Here is a 24,290-nt window from a genome sequence, read left to right on the forward strand (position 1 = left end):
AAAAAAAAAAAAGAATCTGTATAAATCAAATTTTTAAAAATATCCCACCATTTCCCAACCTATGACAGACTGTATTTCAAATGTTTGTTGATGGTCAGCCAATTTTTGGACCTACAAATATGATTCTCATAGAAATAATCTTAAAATGGCTATTTGCTTTTCAGGCCAACTCTCAGAAATTTGTCTAATTCACATTAAGGGAAACCCATACATCTCTTTTAACATCATTTCAATGAGAAAATGCTTCCTTTACAATTGGAATACTACGGAACAACTGCCACCCATCTTCTCTTCTACTAAGTATGGGGGATAGGAAAGTGGGGAGTCAAGCTCCGGTGATGGAGATTCATTTCCATGATGGGCTCTTGATTCTCTCAGAAAAACCAGTGGGAACTCTGAGAAGACAGTAGGAGGGTGTGGGGATGGGAGTGCACTCTGTACACACCATTCTGAAATTATTTACCTTTTCTTCAGCTAGTGGAGTTTTTGGGGTTTTTTTTTAACGCCTATTAAAAAAAAAGAGGGGTGCCTGGGTGGCTCAGTTGGTTAACTTCCGACTCTTGATTTTAGCTCAGGTCATGATCTCAGGGTCATGTGATCAAGCCCCATGTTGGGCTCTGCCCTAAGTGGGGAGTCTTCCTGGGATTCTCTCTCTCCCTCTCCCTCTGCCTCTCCCCCCCCCACCGAGCACACATGCTCTAAAAATAAATAAAAAACACTTGCTTAAAAAAATAAAAAAGAAACCTTCCTTTGTAAAACAAATACCGTGTCATATCTGAAGTTTACATTTTACAAACTTTTAAATTAGGCTTCTGATTTTTTTCTTTAAGTTTCTGACACAGGGGAAAATTATTTTCACTGCTGAGATATGCCTAAGACAACAAGAAAAGATTCCTGACTACTAAAACAGAAAATTAGAAAATAAACATAAGTATTAAATTGCCAATAAGCTAAAATCAGACTGTTGCAATAATGTTTATAGTGAACCTATAAGTAGTATTAAGCTTTTAGAGTATCTGGGAATGACAAAGCAGAAAGATGGGTTCTGATGCTTTTGTCATGCCACCCTATACTCACACTGTTCCAAATTGACCTTAAATTCTTATTTTTCCAAAACCCTTCTCTAAGCAAAAACTTGGAGCCACAGAACTGTGCTCATCAACTTCTCGTTTTCATTCTGTATGCAATCTGAAATAAAATGGGAACTAGAGCAAGTGCTTTATGGGTAGAGCAACAGGGTCAAGATCCAGAAAGCATGGAATAGCTGAAAACAAGGCCAGCTCAGAGTTAGGAACTCCAAACATTGCAATGCTTTCTGAGCCTGAGACAGTCGCTTAACCTCCCAAGGTAGTAAAATGAATGGTTGAAATGAATCAGCCCTATTTCTTCTAGTTCTAAAGGTCCCATCTGTGAATAGCCATCCTTGATCCTGTAAAGTCTTTAAATGCTAGTGTGGTGTGACTGTTACCCTCTCAGCTAAGTTAGGTTCCATGTGTATGCTTGTGAATGCTTGACGGCAGGCCCCCAAAGCAGGCTAGCCTCATTTTCCAGAGGGAGTAATGCCAGTACTCCTAAGTACAAAAAGAACCAGGCATACTTTGTGATGAGTCCACCGAAGGTCCCACAGCGTGATCTACCATAGCTTCACTCCTGACCCATGCTCCCATCAGATAAAGGGCCTACTGTGTGTTAAGTACTGTAGTAATGAGGTAACTTACATGTTACTGTATTAATCCCTACAGTAACCCTAAGAATGGGGGTATTGTCATTTTACAGATGAGGAAGTTTCCTAAGAACCTTAGTGATGGAGCTAGTGAATGGTAAAACTACATTCAACCTGCTATAAGGGGGATGAACTACAGATCACTTATTTAAACCCGCCCGCTAAACTAGCTAAGGAGAGAAAACCAAGAAGGCTTCTCTTAAACTCACCAGCAATTTTAAGAACTCTGGCTCCTCTGCCTAGGGGACCTGGCCCTCACAACTCCCAGAGTTAGCTCATTTTCTCAAGATCCACTCCCTGCCCCCCCATACACACACATACACACACAAGTCCAGGGTAAGCCTATCCCCTCCCAGCCCTTCTGAAGTCTCAGGAGAGTGGCCTGCCGCTTTCACAAGGCTCCTGCAGCTAGAAACCCAGTCCTCTCTAACCCAGATGAGGAAACTCTGGACTTGATATTAAGGCATTGTTCCAGAAGAACTCTTCAAGTATGAGGGAAGCCCCTCCCTGCCTACCGGTGGTGCTGAGAGTGCCAGAGGCCAAGTTCCCCTGCCAACCAGTGCAAGTCGGGGAAGAGCCTGCATGAAGGTAGTAGCTCAAGAGGAATAGAAATAAACTGCGAGGAACTGGAGTTGTCTGGTGATCTTAGCGAGGAGCTTCGAGGCGCAGGAAAGTTTCTTCTGCTCAAGAAAGTTTCTTCTGCATCAATAACTTCTCCAGTAACTTCAAGGATGGCTACTTCTAGATCCCTGAATTCCTAACTGCTGATGAAGGAGAATCCAAATTTTAGATATCAGAGTAAGAAACTCCCCAGAAACAACAGAGGGCTGTTCTCAAGGTATGTTTCTGGGACCAGCAGCATTAGCCTCACCTGGGAACTTGTTAAAGATGCAAATGATTGAGCCCCATCCCAGACCTGCTGAATCAGAAGTGGGATCCAGGAATCTGTGTTTTCACAACCATCCAGGTGGTCCTGATGTACACTAAAGTTTGAAAACCACTGGCCTAGGAAAACGAAGGATAATCCCAGGTTCTCTACATTAACCTAGAATTAATCTGCAACACCTGCCTGGGGCGAGAGTCTCCCCTCCCCTCCCCCACCTCAACTTTAACCAGTGCTAGAGCTCAGTGGTTAGAGTTAGGTGACTCTCCCAACCAAGGCTACTGCCTAGTTGCTCATTATTTTCCTTGAAAACTCCTAGGAAAATTTTGGGCAGATAGCAGATGATCAGTAATGACTGAACTGAAATTTTAAAACATTGTTTATGATAGGGAAATTGGAAATAACTTCAATGTCTATTAATAGGATTTCGATTAAAAACAAATTCTACGAGGATTGGGTCCAACACCGACCAATACTACGTTCACTATATTCTTATTGCCTAACATAGTATAAATATTTAATATTTGTTGATTGAATGAATAAATATATCTTCATATATATTCAAGTCCTGAAGTACAATGCAGCATTAAAAAAAGATGTTTTCTAATAGCAATCCCACTCCTGTGTATTTACCCAAAAACCTGGAAGTCAATGTTTATAGCAACTCTACTCATAATTGCCAAAATTTGGAAACAACTCAAATGTTCTTCACCTGATGAGTGGATCAGGGCGGGACCACATTTCAGGAAGTAGTTAAAGGTACCTTATTTTATGTTACTGTATGAATTTTTTTCAAAGAATTTATTTATATATTATGTTAAGAAATAAACAACATTTTAAATACTGGAAGGGTAAACACCCAAAATGTTAATAATAGTTATCTCTGGTTGATGGGATGACAAGTGGTTTTTGTTTTCTTTTGTCTTATTTCTAGTTTCTAATTTTTCAGTATAAACAAGTTATGCTATTATAACTAGAAAAAAAAACAAGTTACTTTTTAAAATGGGGAGACCTGGAAGCATAGCAACTCATAAAAAATGTATACAAATTAGAAATGTGTAAGTTATAAGAATATTCAAAACTAAGTTTCACTGAAAAAAGAATTTGGATACCACCCTCTAGAATAGTGCTTCTGAAAGTCCATACAAATCACCTGCAGTGCTTGTTGAGATGCAGATTCTCATTCCAAGAATTTGCATTTCTAACAAGCTCCCACATGATCCCAACGCTCCTGGTCCACGGAGGACTTTGAGTATCAAGGCTCTAAAACTACTGCTGTCAAGAAATCAGCCACTAAGCCACATGTGGCTCTTAAGTATTTGGAATGTGGCTAGTCAGAATTGAGATGTACAAATGTAAAATACACACTGGCTTTTGAAGACTTAACACACACACACAAAGAATGTAAAACATCTTAACAATTATATTAAGTATATGTTGAAATGATTTTTTGAACATATGGTGTTAAAGAACCTATATCATTAAAATTAATTTCACATGTTTCTTTTTACCATTTTAATGTGGCTACTAGAAAATTTTAAATCACATTTGTGGTTTGCATTTTTTGGCTTGTATTATATTTTTATTGGATAGTACTGATCTAGAAAAACTATTAACAGGATTTTACTTCACTCTGGGTCTTAAATCACCAATATAATGCAGGAAAAGGATTAACACCCCATTAATGGCCAAACTGGCAACTTTTGTATATACACATAAACATTTGTAGGAGTTCTGAAAATCTATAGGTAGAGGTTGAGACAAATACAAATCAAAATTTTAGACCAGGTGGGAAATTTTGAGGTCATCAAGTTGGAACCCCTTGTCTTGCGGAATTATTTATCAATTTGACAAAGATGGATTCAGTACTTCATATCTGTAAATGCTGAATAGGTACTGACATGACAGTTAAGTGACTGCAGTGGGGAGCCTCCCCTGAAGAAGCTAAGGATGATAGCAGTGGTCTGTCAGAGGACCCCAGGAGGCAGGTTGATGGAGGACTCACAGGTTGATGGAGGCAGAGGCCAACACAGACTCCATTTTCCTGAGAAGAATCAGATGAGCTCCACACATGAGGGCTTACTGGGCCGGCTCTCAGTTTCCCCAGGTTTTATAGCTTCTGTTTGGTATTAATGATGCAAATAAGGCTTTAAGATTAGCTGTTTTTTAAGTAATCCATGCAATGCAAGGCATGCTGTCCCCTCCTCCCTCACACAAAAGACACTGTTTTCAGAAAGCAAAGACGTTTAGACCTGAGAAACTTTGAAACTTTGAACACGGTTGATGGCAGCAGAGTGAAATCTGGAGTTTGGCAGAAGCACCATCAGCCTTCAATTATGTGTGCAAATGAGGGGCAAGAAGTGCTGAGGTGATTAAAATCTATGAATAAATCAAAAAGCTCATTTTAGTGATTATTTTTTAAATTTATTTATCAAGAATATCTTGGGCGCCTGGGTGGCTCAGTTGGTTAAGCGACTGCCTTCGGCTCAGGTCATGATCCTGGAGTCCCTGGATCGAGTCCCGCATCGGGCTCCCTGCTCAGCGGGGAGCCTGCTTCTCCCTCTAACCCTCCCCCCTCTCATGTACTCTCTCTCTCTCATTCTCGCTCTCTCAAATAAATAAATAAATCTTTAAAAAAAAAAAAAGAATATCTTAACACCAGAGACATCACGACTGAAATTTGTTCTTATTGGAGTTACATTTCCTTTCTGTGAGGGAATGAAAAGACAAATTTAGGATAAATAATAAAGCTTTTCAGTGAATTACGAAAATTCTTGTTACTCCAAGAGGTAGTATAGGCCGAAAACATAAACAACCCTTTACAGTTTTTTTTAGTTAAAATCTGGGTCTCCCCCCTGCCCTCCTGCCATAATGTTTCTACCATTTATAATACAGTATTAAAGGAATCCAGGTTGCTTTGGTATGCATTCTTAACCTATCCTTCATTACATGCACAGACCCAACGGCCCATGTGATCATGGGTTGGATCTAATCTGAACATTTGTATTATTCATTTTCAACCAATATTTTTTAAATTGCCCATCTGGAAAAAGTCAAACCTACCTGAGAATGGCCTGATGGGCCTTGCCCAAGAGTGAAAAACTGCCTAAAGACATTCAAAACTAAAACTTGGACTAAGCAGAATAAATAGTTCTGTGTAAGAATTATAACTGCTTTCCTCTGTCTTTAAGAATAGTTGGAACAGCATTTCTAGAACCTTAAATGTTTGCTAGCAAGCAGTGAGTTTGTTTCATTGATTTTGCTTCATTCATACCAAAAAGTAGAGTATATTGACTCTTCAGTTGGCTTTGCATATTCCTAATGATCTTTTTAAAATATTTATTTATTTATTTATTTTAAGGGGGGGTGTGGAGAGGGGCAGAGGGAGAGAATCTCAAGCAGACTCCCGGCTGAGCATGGGGCTCATTGTGGGCTCCACACAGGCTCAGCGTGGGGCTCAACTGGGAACTCAATCTCACGACCCAGAGATCATGACCTGAGCTGAAACCAAGAGTTAGACACTTAACTGACTGAGCCACCCAGGTGCCCCTATTCACAACGATTTTTTAAACATCTCATTCCCCAACATGAGCAGTAATTATTTATAGGAAGTGGCCTAATTTTTTTTTAAAGATTTTATTTATTTATTTGACAGAGAGAGACGAGAGAGGGAACACAAGCAGGGGGAGTGGGAGAGGGAGAAGCAGGCCTCCCACGGAGCCCGATGCGGGCCTCGATCCCAGGACTCTGGGATCATGACCTGGGGCGAAGGCAGACGCTCAACTACTGAGCCACCCAGGCGCCCCAAGAAGTGGCCTAATTTTTTAAAATAATAATCTGCTATCCCCTCCACACACAAAAGGAAAACTCATAATTTCCCTGTTAAAAATATGTCTGTTATAAAGATACATGTCCTTTGGATCCCCATGTTGTGGGATGCGGGCAATCCCTGTCTTGGAATATCCTCTAACGGAAGGACTGGGGATGATGAGACAGTTACAAAAGGTTTAGATTCTGGAAAAATATATACATGTAAGTGTAGTCCAATAATGTAATTTAAGTATGATTTTTCCCCCCTTCAAATACAGAGTTTTAGGAGAATAAGATGTTTTAGGAGAATCAACACACTGCTCATGTCTCATGAAACTCCAAGATTGCTTTCCTCTTTTTCTGAGTTGCATCAATAGAAGAAATACGAAATGATAATTAGTCTTCTTCTCACCTTATCATAGGTTTTCTAGATTTATAATTTTGATGCATAGTATATTTATGATACAACTTACACCCTTATTTATTTGAGATGAATTATTAGATGCTATTTGCAGGCCGTGAAAAAATCACCACTCATTTCTTTCTAAGCCTTCGATATCAGGTGGTCATTAGAGAGTTTCACAGCCTTTTTGAAAAAATTTCTAATCATCCAACCCTTTAAACAAGTATTTTCCCCTCTATGACATTAATTTCTCCTTGAAGTGTTTACTTCAGTTATAATTTTAGGGGAAATGGGAAATACAATGATAAGTGCATTTACGTTTATAATGTGCTGATTCTCTTTTGAAAGGAGTCTGGTAATAAAGAAGGAATTCAAACAAATGCAATCTAGTTTCTGCGAAAGTACAAGAAAGCTACAGATCTGCCAACATTCCGTTCACATTGAGCTATGCATTTCTGAGGCAGGTCTACCCTTACTAGAGGGCAGAATTTTCCCTCTCTCTCCAGAGAATAGGTATAATAAAGATGGATAGCCATTGATAATTACTTGGCTTCAAAATGATGCCTTCTTCATGTCCATAGATTTAGGAGCAAGATGTTTAGAGAACTGTTCCAAATGTCTGTTGGGTTGAAAAGACCAACCACGGCAAATCCAAACTTCATTTTCTTACTCTCCTAATCCACTGTTTTATACCTTCTCCTCATCTAGCCACCAATACCTCCTGCCCCACTATCCTGATCACCCTTGCTTCCTCTTTCCCTGAGAAGTAGGAGTAATCGGAAAAGAACTTTCACGGACCACACCGCTGGGTCCACAGTCACCTACCGGCATCTGTGCCCATATTGTCTGCCTGCCTTCCTGTTCCTTGCTCCGAATGAGACCTTCCCAGCTCCACTTCTCTGCGGCTTGTGCACCAGATCCCATCCCTTCCCCTGCTCAAGGATAGTGAATCAGCAACTCTCCCCTGTGTCATCATTCCCACCCTCTCTCCTGGATCACTCCCATTCGTCTAAAGGACTACCACTTAAGTGGAAACAGTCATCAGCTCTCTCGTGGATTCATGTAGAAGCCTCCTAACTGGCCACCTTCTTTCAGCCTCTGCTCCCCTTTGGTCTGTACTCATCTCAACAGCCAGCATGCTTCTGCGGAAATCCAAGGAGATCTTGTCACTCCTTTGCTCAAAACCCTCCCCAGGCTTCACACCTCACTGAGTATAAAAGCTGGAGTCCTTACAAAGGTGTTGTAAGGTCCTGTTTGGTCCTCCCGGCCCTCCTCCTCCCTTTATCACTTGCACTCCACCTGCTTCTCCCCCTGGGCTCTTGCTGCACCAGCCACAACAATGCTATATACCACTTGCACCAGATTCTCACATAGATTGTTCCCTTCCTTCCTTTGATCTTTCCTCTAACATCACCTTCTCAATCAGGTCTTTCCTGCCCATTCTTGGAAATGATAACTCCCCCTACCTCCCCTGCTCTATTTATTTTTCACTTCTCTTCATGTGGTGAAATACTATGTTTTCACTTAATTGTTGTTTACAGTCTCTTTGCCCTCACCCCAAGTAAGATCCATGAGTGGTTGGGATTTTTCCCCCTTTTTACCTCCTTCCCATATTATGGGTATATTCCCTGAACATAGTAAATGCTCAGTAAATATCTGTTAAAAGAATGAATCTGTCTTTATGGAAGTGTAACTGGAAAATAATGTGGGTGCAGTGTAAGCCCTGATAGTTGTTTTTTGTTCTTCTTTTTTTGTTGTTTGTTTGTTTTTTATAATGCAAATGCCTGATTTAAGATTTGATTGCATCCGCTTCAAAGAGGCTTTCACTTCAAAGATGGCTATTTCCAACAGACACGTTGCCAGCCACACGACTAGATACAGAGCCAGGCCGCCTCCCTCCGTTGAGGTTCCTTTGTTTTAGAGATCTTGGTTGATCTTGATAACTGACCATTTGGGCCACTTGTTTTTTCCCAAGCTTTAAATTCCTGCTTTTACATTTTAAACTCACCAATAAAGAGTGAGGTGAAACCTTAGACTCCCAACTTCACCCCCAATAAAAGCAGAACCCCAGGTCCCTGCACTCACTGTGCTCTCTTTCTCTTTCTACCCATGACCTTGCTGTGTGGCCCCCAGTGTGCCGTGTAGTTTCCAGGTCCTCTTAGTAATAAAACTTTATTTTTTTTTTTCAACGTTTCCTGACAGTTATTGCTGAAGGGCATCTTGCAATGATCAGAACCACAAGGACCACTCTAGCCACAACACTGGTGATTGACAGGCTGAGACCAACACACAACTGGCCTTGCATGATTGCCCTTGCAATTAACCGCGGGAAATGCCTTTACCTGCAACGTGCTTACTAACCACCAAAGTCAGGGGGGTAACACCATCTGAGAAAGAAGCACGCTAGCTGGGGGTCTGTCGTGCTGCTATACACTTTCACATATTGCCTACAGTATCCAATGCAAAAGGTCAGGCCTGCCATAATAATCCCACAATCTCCCCAGAGCAGTGTGATTAAGGCCAACAAGATGATGAGACCACTAGTTATAAAGACTTGAATGGACTATTAATGTGCATAAGGGTCCTCCACACTAAGGAGAGTTAAGGAGGGTGGATTAGATTGCAAGGCTGTTGTCATTGCCCAAGGAGGGCACTGGGCTAAAGGCACAGGGAAAAGATTCCTGTAGGTGAAGAGGATGGGAGACCTCTGCCTGTTACCACCGAGTCGGTGGGTTGTGCCCAGACTACATGTCCTAACCCAGAAAAGTGAAATAGCCTTGCAAATGGAAGCCAATGTCACCACAAGAGGGAAAATACATCAGAGGCCTACTGTCTCTGTGTCACCACTTCATTCACCACTGTTGCTCTTTGTCCCCTGACCCAATGAGATATTGTGGGTTTAATTGCTTGGTGTGGTGTTGCTAAAAAATTAATGAACAGATATAAATGTCCTAAACATCTGGTGCCAGCACCTCCTAAGAACCTTGAGGAGGCACACCAGCTCCTTGATAACTGCAAAAGCCCATGGATGCTTCCTGGTTGTTATTCAATGTCATGTACACCAGCATGCCAAGACTCTGGTTTATGCTCCAGAGGCCTGGGGACTTTTCCCAACCACCCTGTGCATATCACACTACTGAAGGCAGACTCCCATCCTGGAGAAGTCTCTTGGGACACCTTGGAAAAGAAAGCAGCCACCTATGAAGAGGGCTGACAGTAATGTCATCCCCCATTTTCTGGTAACAGCACATAAGATTAAGGTAACAGGAGAAAAACAAGTAGAAACTGAGATAAAAAACCTAGTGAAATTCAAACCTTTCTTAAAAATTTTATGCAGTAGGAAGGAGAGAAGAGAGCTAATTGGCTATTGTGGATTTTCTTGTTTGTTTGGAACAGGCTCTAAATTCCTCACAGTGGCCAAAATGCATTAACTGGCCAGCATCTAAAGACCCTAAAATCCGTAACTTTCTCAGAGATCCATCCGGGCTATATGCTCATTCCTTCCGAGACACCACAGATCCTGAGCCCCCTTGGCTTTCCACTGAACGGCTTTCCCCTACCAGCATGCCTCACGAGGTATCCCTGCCCCCATGGGAAGAGCTGACAGGGTTATCGAGGGCTCTCCTGAGGAGGAAGCGGGAATTGGGAAGACAAAGGCCCCTAGAGCCACTGATACTCATATCCAAGCCCTCCCTCTCCTCACTTGGATATACACTACCTGGCGCTGTACCCATCCTTCCATCACAGTGATCACTGCTAAGGTTCACGGAGGAAGCCCATCTCCTGCTGCACAAAATTGTCATGGTCCAATGGGTTCATCATTTCCATGACCACAGTGACCCAAAATACCCCTTCTTCATTTCTAACCTGAAGAGGCCCCACTTGACCCTGAGAATTGTTTTTACAGGGCACCCCCTAATTACAGGGTGGTGTTACTACATTTTGTGGGGACTGCTGAAGCCATCCAAAAGGCACTGGAACTCCTAGGAGAAAACTTACATTCTTTCTCTGTCCCTTGAAGATGTAAATCTTACCATGTCTTGGTAATGTAAACACCCCAGGAGGTAACTGAAACTCTGCCTGAGGCCAAAGGAAAAAAGAGGGGCAGAGGTAAGAGGCCTTTTAAAATAGAAATTGCTATGAAAACTCTCTTTTCCAAACTCTAGTCCACAGCCTTCCTAAGATTGTCAAGGGCAAATACAAATCTTAAAAGTCTCCACAAATAGTAAAAAACTTTAGTCATTGGAGTGGGTAACCTTAACTTGTTCCTCTGTTAGAAGCAGTTTGGATTCAACTGTTATTTATAAACTAGTGAATTTTATATTGTACCTGACCCATGGCTAAAATTTTGAAATGGAAACTTATAGGGTCTCTATCTGCATCTGCATATTTACGTATGTCTGTGGATGTAAGTTATGTATGTGATTTTCTTTTTCCTTCTAACTCTGGATGGAATTGCCAAAATTAATTAGTAAAAGAACTCTATTTAATTGGCTTAAAAATAAGCACTTATGAATTATTTCTAAAGCTCAAAAATATGGAAACTAACCCAAATGTTTTTCAAGTTCATGTGATCTGGCATAATCTTTGGTAAATAAAAGCTGCTTTCAGTTTGGTTTAATTGAAATAGGTATGTCTTCAGGGTTGTCAGCATTAAGTATTATGCAGATAACAGCTTTTATCCTACCTGGGTTTACTAGTCAAATAAATTCATGTTATCTATTACAAAATTTGTCAGCAAGAAAAGTAGCTTGGTATGATGACTGACTTCGTCTAGAGTCTAATGAAGTTTTCATGGGTGGTCTAAACCTAGTTGTTGGGAGCAAATAATTTCGATAGATGTAAGTAGGATAAGTGAGCTTTTCAGCAATCATTATGTTATGTCTACTTAAAAATAGTCTGTCCGCCCTCCCTCCCCCCCGCCCCAAAATAGTTTCCCAGACCTTTGGTAACTTCCATCCTTAGAATTTTGCTAAGTTAAATTAAATGATGGGAATTCATTGAATGTCTTCATCATTTCCAAATAAGATAAAAATACTGAAACATTAATTGCTAAACAAGTCTAAGTTTACCTACATTTGACCTTTTACTACAGAGGAAATAAAGATATTTGGGCCTCTTACTAAACATGTGTTGTGCCACATTAAAAAAATACTATGAGGAAATGTACGTTTCTGGATATCATGAAATGTATTCATAAATTTGCCAATCTAAACAATGCTGTGTAACAGTTCACAATTTCTACTTCTTAGTTTTCGCTAGAAATTAAGTTTTCTAAGGGTTAAGAATTCTAATATATATAATTAAAACTACTAGAAATTATACAGAAAACAATTCTGTATGTAAGAAAAGTAGGATGTGTAGGGTTTTTTAAATTTTTTAAAGATTTAATCTATTTTTTGATAGAGAGACAGCGAGAGAGGGAACACAAGCAGGGGGAGCCGGGAGAGGGAGAAGCAGGCTTCCCACTGAGCAGGGAGCCTGACGTGGACTCGATCCCAGGACCCTGGGACCATGACCTGAGCCGAAGGCAGACGCTTAATGACTGAGCCACCCAGGCACCCAGATGTGTAGTGTTTTGTTTTGTTTTGTTTTTTTCCTTTTTTTTTTCTTTTTTGGTTAGAAAAGGCATGAGATATGGAAATGCATTTTTGTTGAGGGAAATGAAAGTGATTTTGTTCTAAAATAAAGCTGGTTATTTTAGAATGGGAAAGAAGAAAATGAAGGACAAACTGTGGACATAGAAGGCCGGAGGGAGAGAGGTGGAAGGGAGAGAGAGAGAAGGAATCTTGTGTAGTCAGGGTGGCTAAAAATTGAATTCCTATTACAAGGATTTTAAAATTAAGCTTTAATACCAATAGCGCACTTATGTAAAACTAATTTTTATCTCATCTGCCAAAAAGACAGTCTTCTTAGATTATTGGTCTGCTCTTAACAAGAAATCTAAACAAAGGCTTTTCTTTACCTTTTAAGTCATCAGCTTGGAAAGCAAAGATTTTGTGTCCTACCCACTGTGCTTCAGTCTGTCTTCATCACGTCTTTGATGATGTAAACCAAGTCTTCTCTATTAAAAGAGCTAAGTTTTGCCCAGAACGATGTAATCTTCTATATTTGCTTTTGAAATCTTGTCTCTTAAAATGGGTAATTAAGTATTGCATCCAAGCCTTTTTGATATTTTGACAAATCTTATAAAATTCAAATTCTAAATGAAGTATTTTTGATTTCATACTAACTTGAGACTTTTAGAGAGTCCCTGGAACATCTCAAAAGATTTGTTCTCTCTCTCTCTCTCAAAACACTTGTAATTCTAGTTACTGTCTTAAAATTTATGTCACAGAAATAATTAAATTTCTGTTAGTAACATAAGGAACTCTCATCAGATCTTAAACATGGGCATTTTTAAGTCTTTTGTCATTTACAGACACTTATTGTTTTTCTCTGATGCTTTTGCAAAAGTGGTCCATCTTCAAGGAGATTCATGGAAAGGACTCTGACAAGTATAGGTTTCTGATAATTTTTAGATCATACCACTGAACAGGGTAAGAATTTATAGGACTCTAAGGAAAAACTGGCCTTTTAAAATAGAAATTGCTATGGAAAGGTCAAGATTTAATTACATAGGACTAAATGAGAATGAGTCTAATTTTATAGGATTTTTGTTCAAAACATTGCTGGTTCTTTAATCTTTTGTTTTCTAGATTTAAGGGAACTTTTTTTTTTTTTTTTTTTTGCTAGCTAGCTAGCTAGCTATGACTTACAGCAATTTGGTAAAGTATCTTTGTGAACAAAGATGGAACAATTACTTTTTTTTCTCCTACCTGATCTCTCCAGGATTCAGAAACTCTTAGTGAGTATTCTTATTTTTGTGGCAATATAGTTATTTGCATAAGCTCAATGAGAATCTATTCTCTTTGTAACAGGACATACTTGGAAACATTGGTTATATCACCCAGGCTTTGACTGTATTGTCATATTTGAGAGAGAGATGTATAGACTCAGATATTACAAGACAGCTTTCAGGAACTAAGGTCGATTTTATGGAGCCAATAAAGCCCCTTGGAAAAATTGGCCTGATACCTTGCTTGTACTGTTCCCAGCAGCCTTGCAAGGTGAGTAAGGAAGGTCACTTCCTGCTAGGTGCAGGAACCTCAAGATACTTGGGGGGACCTCAAAAAGAGAGGAATTAACCCAAACCAATAGGTATTACAGGCAAAATCTGATAATGAGTCTTTGGTTTGACTTCCTATCCTTGAGAGGCTTTGAAAGTTCAATTTGAGATTCCTTATGAAAAGTTCCAGGAAAGCCAACCTAGGACCTAATTGGCCAATCACTATTTTTGTTGCACTTATGTAAATAATCAGGCCAAGTTTGTTGAAACCAGACTTAATTTGCAAACAAATTGGCCTTACTATGATTATCTTTGATAGAAATGGGGATTGTAGAGAGAAAAATTACATTTCCGTAGAAAAATACATACTCGTGGATATTAGGTTCTATTCCAGTTCTGTTAATTGTGTTTGAGGTTTTGTTCTCTGTTAGATCCTGAATTCTTCTCATTTCCTCCAATACTTGGCTACAGCTCTTCAAAGTAACATTTTCATTTTTTCTCCCGCCCTTCTGGCTTGGAATCATTGAGAACTGCCCTTTCCCCAAAGCCATGCAAATTAAAGTGGGACAACTTTATATAAACTTAAGAGAAATACAACAGCTGAGGTATGTACCATCTTCGTGCCTGTCGCTGTGTGGGCCACTCAGGCAGATCACCAGAGACATGCAAACTGCAAACCAGGACCATCAATCAAATCGCCACCGTCTGCCCTTACTCCATTTGAACATGCTTTAAGCCTGACATCTAGGAATCTCAACCGGCTACCCTCAGAACTCAGAAACAGGGATTATCATCTATTCCAATCATTAACCTTTCTTTTCTCTTGTTCCCAGAGAAATGAAATTTCTGTGAGATTAAAGTTCTCACCTAATTTGGGAACATTTCAACCTTTATTTCTTCAGATATTTTTTTCTGCCATATACTCTTTCTCTCTTCTGAATCATACTCCTTGATATTGTCCCTCAGTGAGGCTCTGTCCTTTTTTACATTTCTCCTCTGTGCTTCAGGTTGTAAAATTCCCATTGCCCATCTTTCAGGTTCACTGATCTTCTGCAGCATATAATCTGCTGCTGTTAAGCCCATCCAATGAAATTTAAAATTTTGATTTTAGATAATGTATTTTCAGCTCCAAAAGTTATAAATAGTACTTTTTAAAAATTCTTTTACTGTCTCTATTGAGATACTGTATTTGTTTCCAAATTATTTCATGCTTTCCATTACATCCTTAACCATATTTATAAGAACTATTTTAAAGTCCTTTTCTATTAATTCTACCATCTCTGTCAATTCTGAGTCTGCTTCTATTGACTGATTTTATCCTGCTTATGAGTTACATTCCCTTGCTTCTTTGCCTGTCTTATAATTTTTTATTGGTGCTGGACACTGTGTTTACCATGCTGTTGAATTTCTAGATTTTTTTGTCTTCTTTTCACAAGCATGTTGTTTCATCAGGCAGTTAATTTACTTGCACATCAGCTTGATCCTTTCAAGTCATGTTTTAAAGCTTTGTTAAGATGGTTCTATAGTAGAAGTAGATGACATTTCTCTTTAAAGGGCCAGATAGTAAGTATTTTAGGCTCTACAGGCTATATACAGTCTCTTGCAAATTCTTGGGTTTTGTTTTTGTTTTTACATCCCTTTAAAAATGTAAAAAAAAAAAATTCTTTGCTCAAAAGTTACACAAAACCAGGCTATGGGGTGGATTTAGCTTGTGGGCTGGACAGCCTTTCTGAGGTCTCTATTAAATGCCTGCTGTCAGGTCAGGGGCTATTCAGTATCTGAGATTTTACCCTACTGGCAAGCCTGTGATGGATGTCTAGATGCTGGCAGAAGACACGAGACGGCTAGGTCAGAGAACGAAGGACTTTATTACTTGCCGCAGGCAGCATGAACTCCATGTTCTCATTGGTTTCCCTTGTCCCCCAAACCTCATGGAGGCAAATGCAGAGTGGATCCAAGTGGATGTTACACTCACAGTGAGTTTGAATCATAGCTGAGGAATCCTGAACTTAGAAAATCTCTCATTTTATAAGATAACTGCTATCAAATCTGCCCCAACTTTGCCCAGGAAGGAGGCATTTTTTATTATCTTGGTCAGGAAACAAATTTGCCCTTTCTCCTGGAAGGCAACACTATACCTGCCAAAGGCTACTGACTATACAAACATCCTTGGAAAGATAGTCAAGGACAAAAGTTGTCACAAGATATGGAGACACGTCATAGAATGTTGTCTCCTAGCACCCCCCATGTTTAAGAGGACTCTCTCCTGGTTAGAGTTCAAATGCTTCCATTTGTGAAAGCGTTGCCCAAGTCTCAGATCCCCAGTAATTCTTTCCCCAAGAGTTGTTCCTCTCCCAGGAGTTGTTTTGCCTGGCTTTAAGGGGTCCTCCCTATGCTTATGCATCTTAATATTCAAACAAACATTCAAGATGACCCTTATACAGATTTCTGGAGCTCTGTCTCTGCACATCTTTCTCCTCTCTGATACCCTGTTACTCAAATTGTGGTTACCTTCCTGAGTTCCACTCACTCTTTTTTTTGTTTTTTAAGATTTATTTATTTATTTATTTGAGAGAGAGAGAGTGCACACACGCAGGGGAGGGGTGGGGCAGAGGGAGAAAGAGAGAATCCCAAGCAGACTCCTGGCAGAGCAGGGAGCCTGATACAGGGCTCTACCCCACGACCCCCAGATCATGACCCAAGCCATTTGCTCTTAAACACAGCAAAACCACTGTGCTGTGCTTGAGTTCTGCCTTTCTGTATGTCAATCCACAGAGAGCCTCCAGGCAGACAACTGGGGCACTTGAGGAACTCATTTGTTTTGTTCCTCCCAGGGATCACAGCCTCTTAGTGCTTGTTGTTCAATTTCTGAAAATGGTTGTTTTATATATTTTATCTATTTTTATAACTTTTTAGAGCAGGAACACTGGTCCGGTGTCACTTACTCCATCATTGCCCAGCCGTCTTTTTTAGCATTAACCTTATATGTTTTGGAATTTGGATTTGCACAATCACTTTGAGTGGGAGATATTTCTGTTATCCTTTCCTACCCCATCTCCAACTTGATGAGTATTTCCACCTGAGCTTATCTCCACTGCATGCTCCAGTCTAGAACCAGATAGAAAAATGACTTGAGAGGCCATTAATGCTCCTGATCCATGTCATTAATATGGCTCATCTAGTGTCTAAACCAGCTGGTATCTCAGTTCATTTGCTGCAGTATTGTTTGTCTTTCGTCCTTTGCTTTCCTGTTCTGGGTCCACTGCTTCCCATAAATCCACAGCTCCAGCCAGTATATTGGCAGTAGGTTTATTCCGTTTCCTTCCATGGGGCGAGGGAAAGTTGGGTGACCCATCATCGCTGTTTGCCCAGAACCACGGGATTTCCTGGGATTTGGGATTTTCTGGGCTAAAACAGGGAGAGTCCAGGGAAAACCAGGATGGTTGGTCTGCTCCAGGTCCTGGCTTTTGGTAACATCGCTGGTTTTGGTCTCCATCTTGAGTAGAGCATTTTAGCCCCAGTATTCCACCAGAGCTGGATTTCCACTTGCCCCTAGCTGCTTTAACACTCGGAGCTTGATAGGCTGCAGCATTTGCCCAGCTCACTGCTTTGCATTTCTGTTGTATTTCTGGTCCACAAAGATGTTTATCTTGTTTTTTGAGCCCAGCAATGACCTTTTGGTTTTCTCTTTTTCTATTGTATCTGTCATTATTGTATGTTTAGAACATACAGGATGCATTGAAGCGTGAATTTACTGTGCCACCTTGACTAGAAATTCTGCTGATTCTTTTTCAATTTGATATTGTCTCAGTTTACGAAATTATGTAATTTAACAGCCTGCTTGATTTAGAAGCCCTCACAGCCCTTTCAGTCATTTTGAGGGATCCCAAATCACAGAAATTCAAGTGAAATGCAGTCATTGTCCATATAGTGGTTCTACTCTTTTTTTCGAGGGCATCATAACTCAGCATTTGAGTTAGAAAAGAACAAAAAGGAATCGGATTCTAGCTGCTCCATCCTACATCTTCTGCTTGATAAAAATGGTATCAGGCAGTGCTTTACCATCATCTTTACCTCCACTTCTAGTTGCTCTCTTTTTCTTATTTCTCCATTCCTGAAGGGGCAGAGGAAGAAAGTCAAAGGGAGGCCAGGGCAATGGTTGCCAACCTCTTTGAAAATGAAGGGTCTTTCTCCCTTCCCCCGGTCTAATAAGTTCTTTTTTTTTTTTAATTGAAGTATAGCTGACACCTAATGTTACATTAGTTTCAGGTATACAACACAGTGATTCAACAAGTTTATGTTATGCTGTGCTCCCCACAAGTCCAGCTACCACCTGTCACCATACAATGCTATTGCAGTACCATTGACTATATTCCCTAGGCTGTACTTTTTTTTTTTAAGATTTTATTTATTTATTTGACAGAGAGAGACACAGTGAGAGAGGGAGCAGGAGAGGGAGAAGCAGGCTCCCTGCCAAGCAGGGAGCCCGATGCGGGGCTCGATCCTAGGATCCTGGGATCATGACCTCAGCCAAAGGCAGATGCTTAACGACTGAGGCACCCAGGCGCCCCTCCTAGGCTGTACCTTTTATCCCCGTGACTTACTCTTTCCATAATTGGAAGCCTGTATCTCCCACTCCCCTTCACCCATTTTGCCCATTCCCCTACCTTCTCCCCTTTGGCAACCATCAGTTTGTTCTCTGTATTTATGGGTCTGATTCTGCTTTTTGTTTGTTTATTTGTTTTGTTTTTTTACATTCCACATTTAAGTGAAATCATATCGTATTTGTTTTTCTCGGTCTGACTTATTTCACTTAGCATAATACCTTCTAGGTCCAGCCATGTTGTTGCAAATTCAAAAACAAGATCTCATCCTTTTTATGGCTGAGTAATATTCCATTATATATATAATATAACATATATGTTATCCATTCATCTATCAACACTTGGGTCACTTCCATATCTTGGCTTTTATAAATAATGCTGCAATAATCATAGGGATGCATGTTTCTTTTTGAATTAGTGTTTTCATTTTCTTTGAGTTAATACCCAGTAGTGGAATTATTGGATCTTGGGTAGTTCTATTTTTAATATTTTGAGGAACCTCCATACTGTTTTCCACAGTGGCTGCATCAATTTACATTCCCACCAGCAGTGCACGAAGGTTCCTTTTTCTCCACATCCCTGCCAACACTTATTTCTTTTCTTCTTGATTCTAGACATTCTGATAGGTGTAAGGTGATATATGAGGTTCTTTTTTCTGAAACCTCAGTCTGTTTTTGGAGAACACCAGGATTTTCAGATTCTCTGTAATAACTTTGGAGCCCTCCCAAAGAGTTACTACTCATGAAATTAGGCAAAAGGAACAATTTTTTTTTCAGTATAAATATTTCAATTTATACGGCAAGGCTTTTACACTGACATTAAAAGAGTAAAGAGCCACGGAGCGCCCGAGTGGCTCAGTTGGTTAAGCATCTGACTCTTGATTTGGGCTCAGCTCATGATCTCAGGGTCATAAGATTGAGCCCTGCACTGGGCTCTGCGCTCAGCAGGGAGTCTGCTTGAGATTCCCTCTCTCCCTCTTCCTCTGCCCCTTGCCTCACTCACACACACTCTCTCTCTGTGAAATAAATAAATCTTAAAAAAAAAAAAAATAGCAAAGAGCCAGAAGAGAAAAGCATTTTAGTTATTTAAACTAATTTTTTTATGGAATTCAAAGTTTTATATATAGAGAAAATTACAAGCTATACAATGTTTTTGGAAAATAAGCTTCCATATTTGTTTGCCTCAAACTATAGTTTATCTGTATTCTTTTAGATTTTTTAAAAACAATTTTCAGTTTTTTGTTCTTCCATTCTATTAAAAATAATAATTCAATTTGTCTAGCAGATTTGTAGTGAACATTTAAAATATTTTTACTGGATTAATGAGTTTTTGAAAATAAGGGTTTTGCATTTTAAACCCAAGTATCTAAATTTTTATGCAAACCAGGATGCCTGGTTGGCTCAGTCCAAAGAGCATGCCACTCTTGATCTCAGGGTTGTGAGTTCAAGCCCCACATTTGGTGTAGAGATTACTTAGATAAATAAATAAACTTAAAAAAATATTGTGCAAAGCAAGCTTCTGCCATAGTATAAAACTAATGAAGTGGCAAAAATATTACCTAGGGCAAAGTAGTTCACACTAACCATTTTAGCTCTATGTAGAAAAATATTCTCATCACTCAGCTTTGGTCTTCTGCTCTTATTTTTATTTTTTCTTAAGTTTATTTAGTTATTTTTAGTAATCTCTACACCCATCATGGAACTCGAACTCACAACCCTGAGATCAAGAGTCTCCTGCTCTTGCTCCTGAATGGCATGGTATCACCTTCTTTAAGAACCAGTCTATTTTTAACAAAAGTAAAGTAAATACGTGCTTACATATAACTCAGTAAATAACTGCTCACATGATGGAATTACATATTTTCTGGGAGATGATTTAGTAAAACCTAAATGATTCAAGAAATTATTACCTTATTGTTTTATCTGTTTCTTTGTTAGAGAAATTAGTTGGAAAAACACCTTGTTTGGGTGTTTAAAAATATCTCCATTGGTAGCTGGTGTGTGATTACTGACTTGCAGTATGGGCAAGTTACAAAATGAAATGAAGAGCTATCATTTAGTGACTGAGAACACACTTTGCTTATTTAACTAGGACTAAGTACTGCTGGAGCAAGTTCAGTGCTAAAATTAGACATTGGGGTTGATCCAATAGCAGCGCAAGTTCTAATCCTTTAGAAATCATAGTCTGTTGGTTCAAATCAGGACACTGCAATGTGAGAATATAATCACTTATGCCATGTTCTTATGAGGCCATTATATGCTGGCTGTCTCCATTACAGCACAGTAGAGTTACCAAAGCTAGAACTGGTAGCAGGAGTACCTACCTGCAGGTTGGGTTTTATTTATTTTTTTCTTTTTTGTTTTTCTTTGATATATGAGAAGAGCCTTTGAGAATGATATTTAATTTCCTATTGCTCTGGCCCCATGACCCCTCACAAATAAAACATATATACATGTTTATATATATATATATACTGGAAAGCACGTATTAGGTGAGGACAGCATACTAGAACCTAGAGGTTGTAGAAAATTAATGGGAAAGATAATTGATAAGAGTGGGAAGAGAATGGGTCTTGGAGTCAGATATATCTTCCTATGAATCCCATCTCCACCCTACTCTCTATAACCTTGGAGGAATCACTTAATTTCTAAGGGCCTCTCAGCTTTCTTATCGGATTTAAATACACACACACACACACACACACACCCAAAGCAGAAAATGCCAGATCCTGAGAAAATGTCTCCCCTGTTCCCCTACCACCGTTATTAAGAGAATTTAAATAGATAGCTAGATAGAGTTTTATTAGCTTAGCATTTCTTTTTTTTTTTTTTTAAAGATTTTATTTGTTTATTTGACAGAGAGAGACACAGTGAGAGCAGGAACCCAAGCAGGGGAAGCGGGAGAGGGAGAAGCAGGCTTCCCGCTGAGCAGGGAGCCCGATGCGGGGCTCGATCCCAGGACCCTGGGATCATGACCTGAGCCCAAGGCAGACGCTTAACGACTGAGCCACCCAGGCACCCCTAGCTTAGCATTTCTTATGTGCCAGGCATTGTGCTACACGTTCTCTCATTTACTCTTACATGCCCATGAAGTCCCAGAGCTCATATAGTCCTTACATATGTCTCTAGATTTCTTGCCTACAGGTATGTGGCCAGAAAGTGGCAGAACCAGGAGTAGAGTCCAGTGCTCTTAACCACTATATTTCAGCCTCACAAAAATCAAAACCTCTTAGAGATAGCCTACCAATTTCGATTGTAATGACCATTAGTTTCTCACCATATTTAATATTTTTTAAACAAATTTACTTTTGATGCATGTATTAGTTTGTTAGGGCTCCCATAACAAAATACCACAGACTGAGTGGCTTAAACAACAGAAGATTATTTTCTCACAGTTCCGGAGACTGGAAGTCTGAGATCAAGGTGTTGGCAGGTTGGGTTTCTTCTGAGGCCTCTCTCCTAGGCTTGCAGATGGCTTTCTTCTTTCTGTGTCCTCACATGGTCATCCCTCTCTCTCTGTTGTTTGTGTCCTTATCTGCATTTCTTATGAGGACTCTAGTCATTTTGGATTAATGACCCCATTTTAACTTAATTACCTCTTTAAAGGCCCTATCTCCAAATACAGTCACATTTTGAGATCCTGAGGGGTTGGGCTTCAACACATGAATTTGAGAAGACACAATTCAGCCCATAATGATGCATTTGTAGCATAAACCATGTGATACCGAATAAAAAAGAAAATAACCCCTCTATAGTGTTGACTGTGTGTCCAACACTGTGTAAAACATTGCACGCATTCATTTAATCCATATGAGCTAGGTACAATTCTTATCCCTATTTGTTACTGGGAGGTTAAGTAGTGGGTCCAGAGTCACATAGGTAGTAAGTGGTAGGACAGGATTTGAATCCACACAGTACAGACTCTATACTCATCCACTATATTCTACTGCCCCTCTCAACAAGAAGCATCCCATTTGGAACAAAGAAACAGAAAACACAGTAATCTCTATCTGAGGTAAAATTATAATTAACTTCAAAAATCTGTATATGTTTAATTAGCAATTACGAGGCTGTCGTATATGAAAAATAATGAAGCAGCTTTCATTTATTCTTTTGTTATGGCACAAGTAATAAAACAGTCACTTAGAAAATGGCTAAGAAAATTCTTTCTAGCATTCTACTCTATGTAATGAAGAGTTAGTTAATACAAAGTATTTTTTTCTAAATCTTCAAAAGCAAATAGTAGGTACAATGAAGTATCAATATCTGAAGACCTAGGACACATATGCCTCACTTCTGGTTTTTCTCCTAAGGGGATATGGTTCCTGCTTTAGCCCATTTTACTGAAGCAAAAAAAGGAGCTGATTTCCATAACTGGAGATGTTGGGTTCAGAGAGAGCAAAACACTTGTTCCAGCCACTGAACTAAGTCCACAGAAGGCAAGAACTTGGAGCCAGAGGTGACTAGGAAAAGAAATTGTAAACTACTCCAGAATCCCCAACAGGAAGGAATGTAGGGCTCCCACCACACAAAGGAATGGGATTTGAGCCAATTTAGTTGAATCTCAAAGGACAGCATTCCTCAGCTCACATCTGGTTTAAACCCAAGTAAGAAAAAGAATAGATCTGAGGTTAGGAAACGCTGCTATGGTGCTTGCTTTACCAGTCATTTTAGTATGTCAACAGATGCTTACAGTTTGGCAACTGGCAGAATTTCCAAAGATGAGTTAATGCAAGTTTACAGAGCCCTTACGGTCACATTCTAAGTTGGACATAATCAAATATGAACATGAATAGTGGAGATACAGTGGTAACTGTATGGGATTGTAGAGGCCACTGCTGACTGAAGTTATCAAGGCAAACTCAATGGAGAAAAGGTGGGTTTGATACGGACCTTGAGAGATGGAGTAGGATTTGCTGAGTGGGGCGTAGTGAAGGCATTTTCGCCTGAAGATTCCACAGCAGCTGGGGGCATGAAGGCAGGAATGAGGGAAGCATGTGGGAACAATGAAGAGACATCCTCTCTGGAACAGACAGAGTTGGGAGGGAGTAACGGGACAGACTTGAGGATCAGACAGGGGCTCAGATTAGGACTATGGCTTCATGCTGGAGATCAGCATTATTATTCTGTTAGCTGAACTGCTCATCGAAGTTACCTCATTTCTCTAAACATGTTTATAGGAACCCATCTCAACAGAACTAAGTGCTTTGCATTTAGTAGCATGTTTGTTTTCTTTGAGGCTGCTCAGACCAGAACAGACTCGGAGGACCGCTCTCCATTCCCGAGTCACGTCAGGCCTACTTGAGCTGGGAAATCAGGCAGCTGTTGGCCCTCGGCCTCCATAGACTCAGGCCTGGCTAGAGACCCTGGAGTAAGCTTTCGTAGTTCTAAGTGCCTGACTGGGGTTGGGAGGAGAGCACCCTGCCTGCGAGGGCAGATAACCTGAGAAATGGCTTTGCCTTTTGGAATCAGTGACATACTCACTCTCTGTCTGCATGTCATAAACCCTATGAGGGAAGAGCTCTATAGAATTTTGAGGCCCTCCCTCCCCCCGCCACCCCTCAGGCCATCTTGCAGTGGTAGAAAGAAGTTTTGGTGTTCACAGACCTTTATTTGACTTCTGACCCTCTTGTGTGACTTTAATTACTAAACTTTATGGGACTTTTATTTTTTAATCTGTAAAACAGCCCAGTAACTAAGCAGTTACTATTAACTCTCTTCCTCCTCTTTTGTGACTTCTCTCCATCCCTGACATTTTTG

At 40.0% G+C, this 24,290-nt stretch overlaps 1 protein-coding gene across 3 annotated transcripts in view; it reads left to right on the plus strand.

Moving 5' to 3' along the window:
• Nucleotides 1–24,290, plus strand: part of LOC145723078 (uncharacterized) — a 92,373-nt gene that overhangs the window by 21,653 nt on the left and 46,430 nt on the right. The gene's annotated exons all lie outside the window — the stretch shown is intronic.

The sequence above is a fragment of the Leptonychotes weddellii genome, chromosome 8 (assembly GCF_054177405.1).
Source record: "Leptonychotes weddellii isolate Sample4059 chromosome 8, ASM5417740v2, whole genome shotgun sequence".
Classification (NCBI taxonomy): Eukaryota; Metazoa; Chordata; class Mammalia; order Carnivora; family Phocidae; genus Leptonychotes; species Leptonychotes weddellii.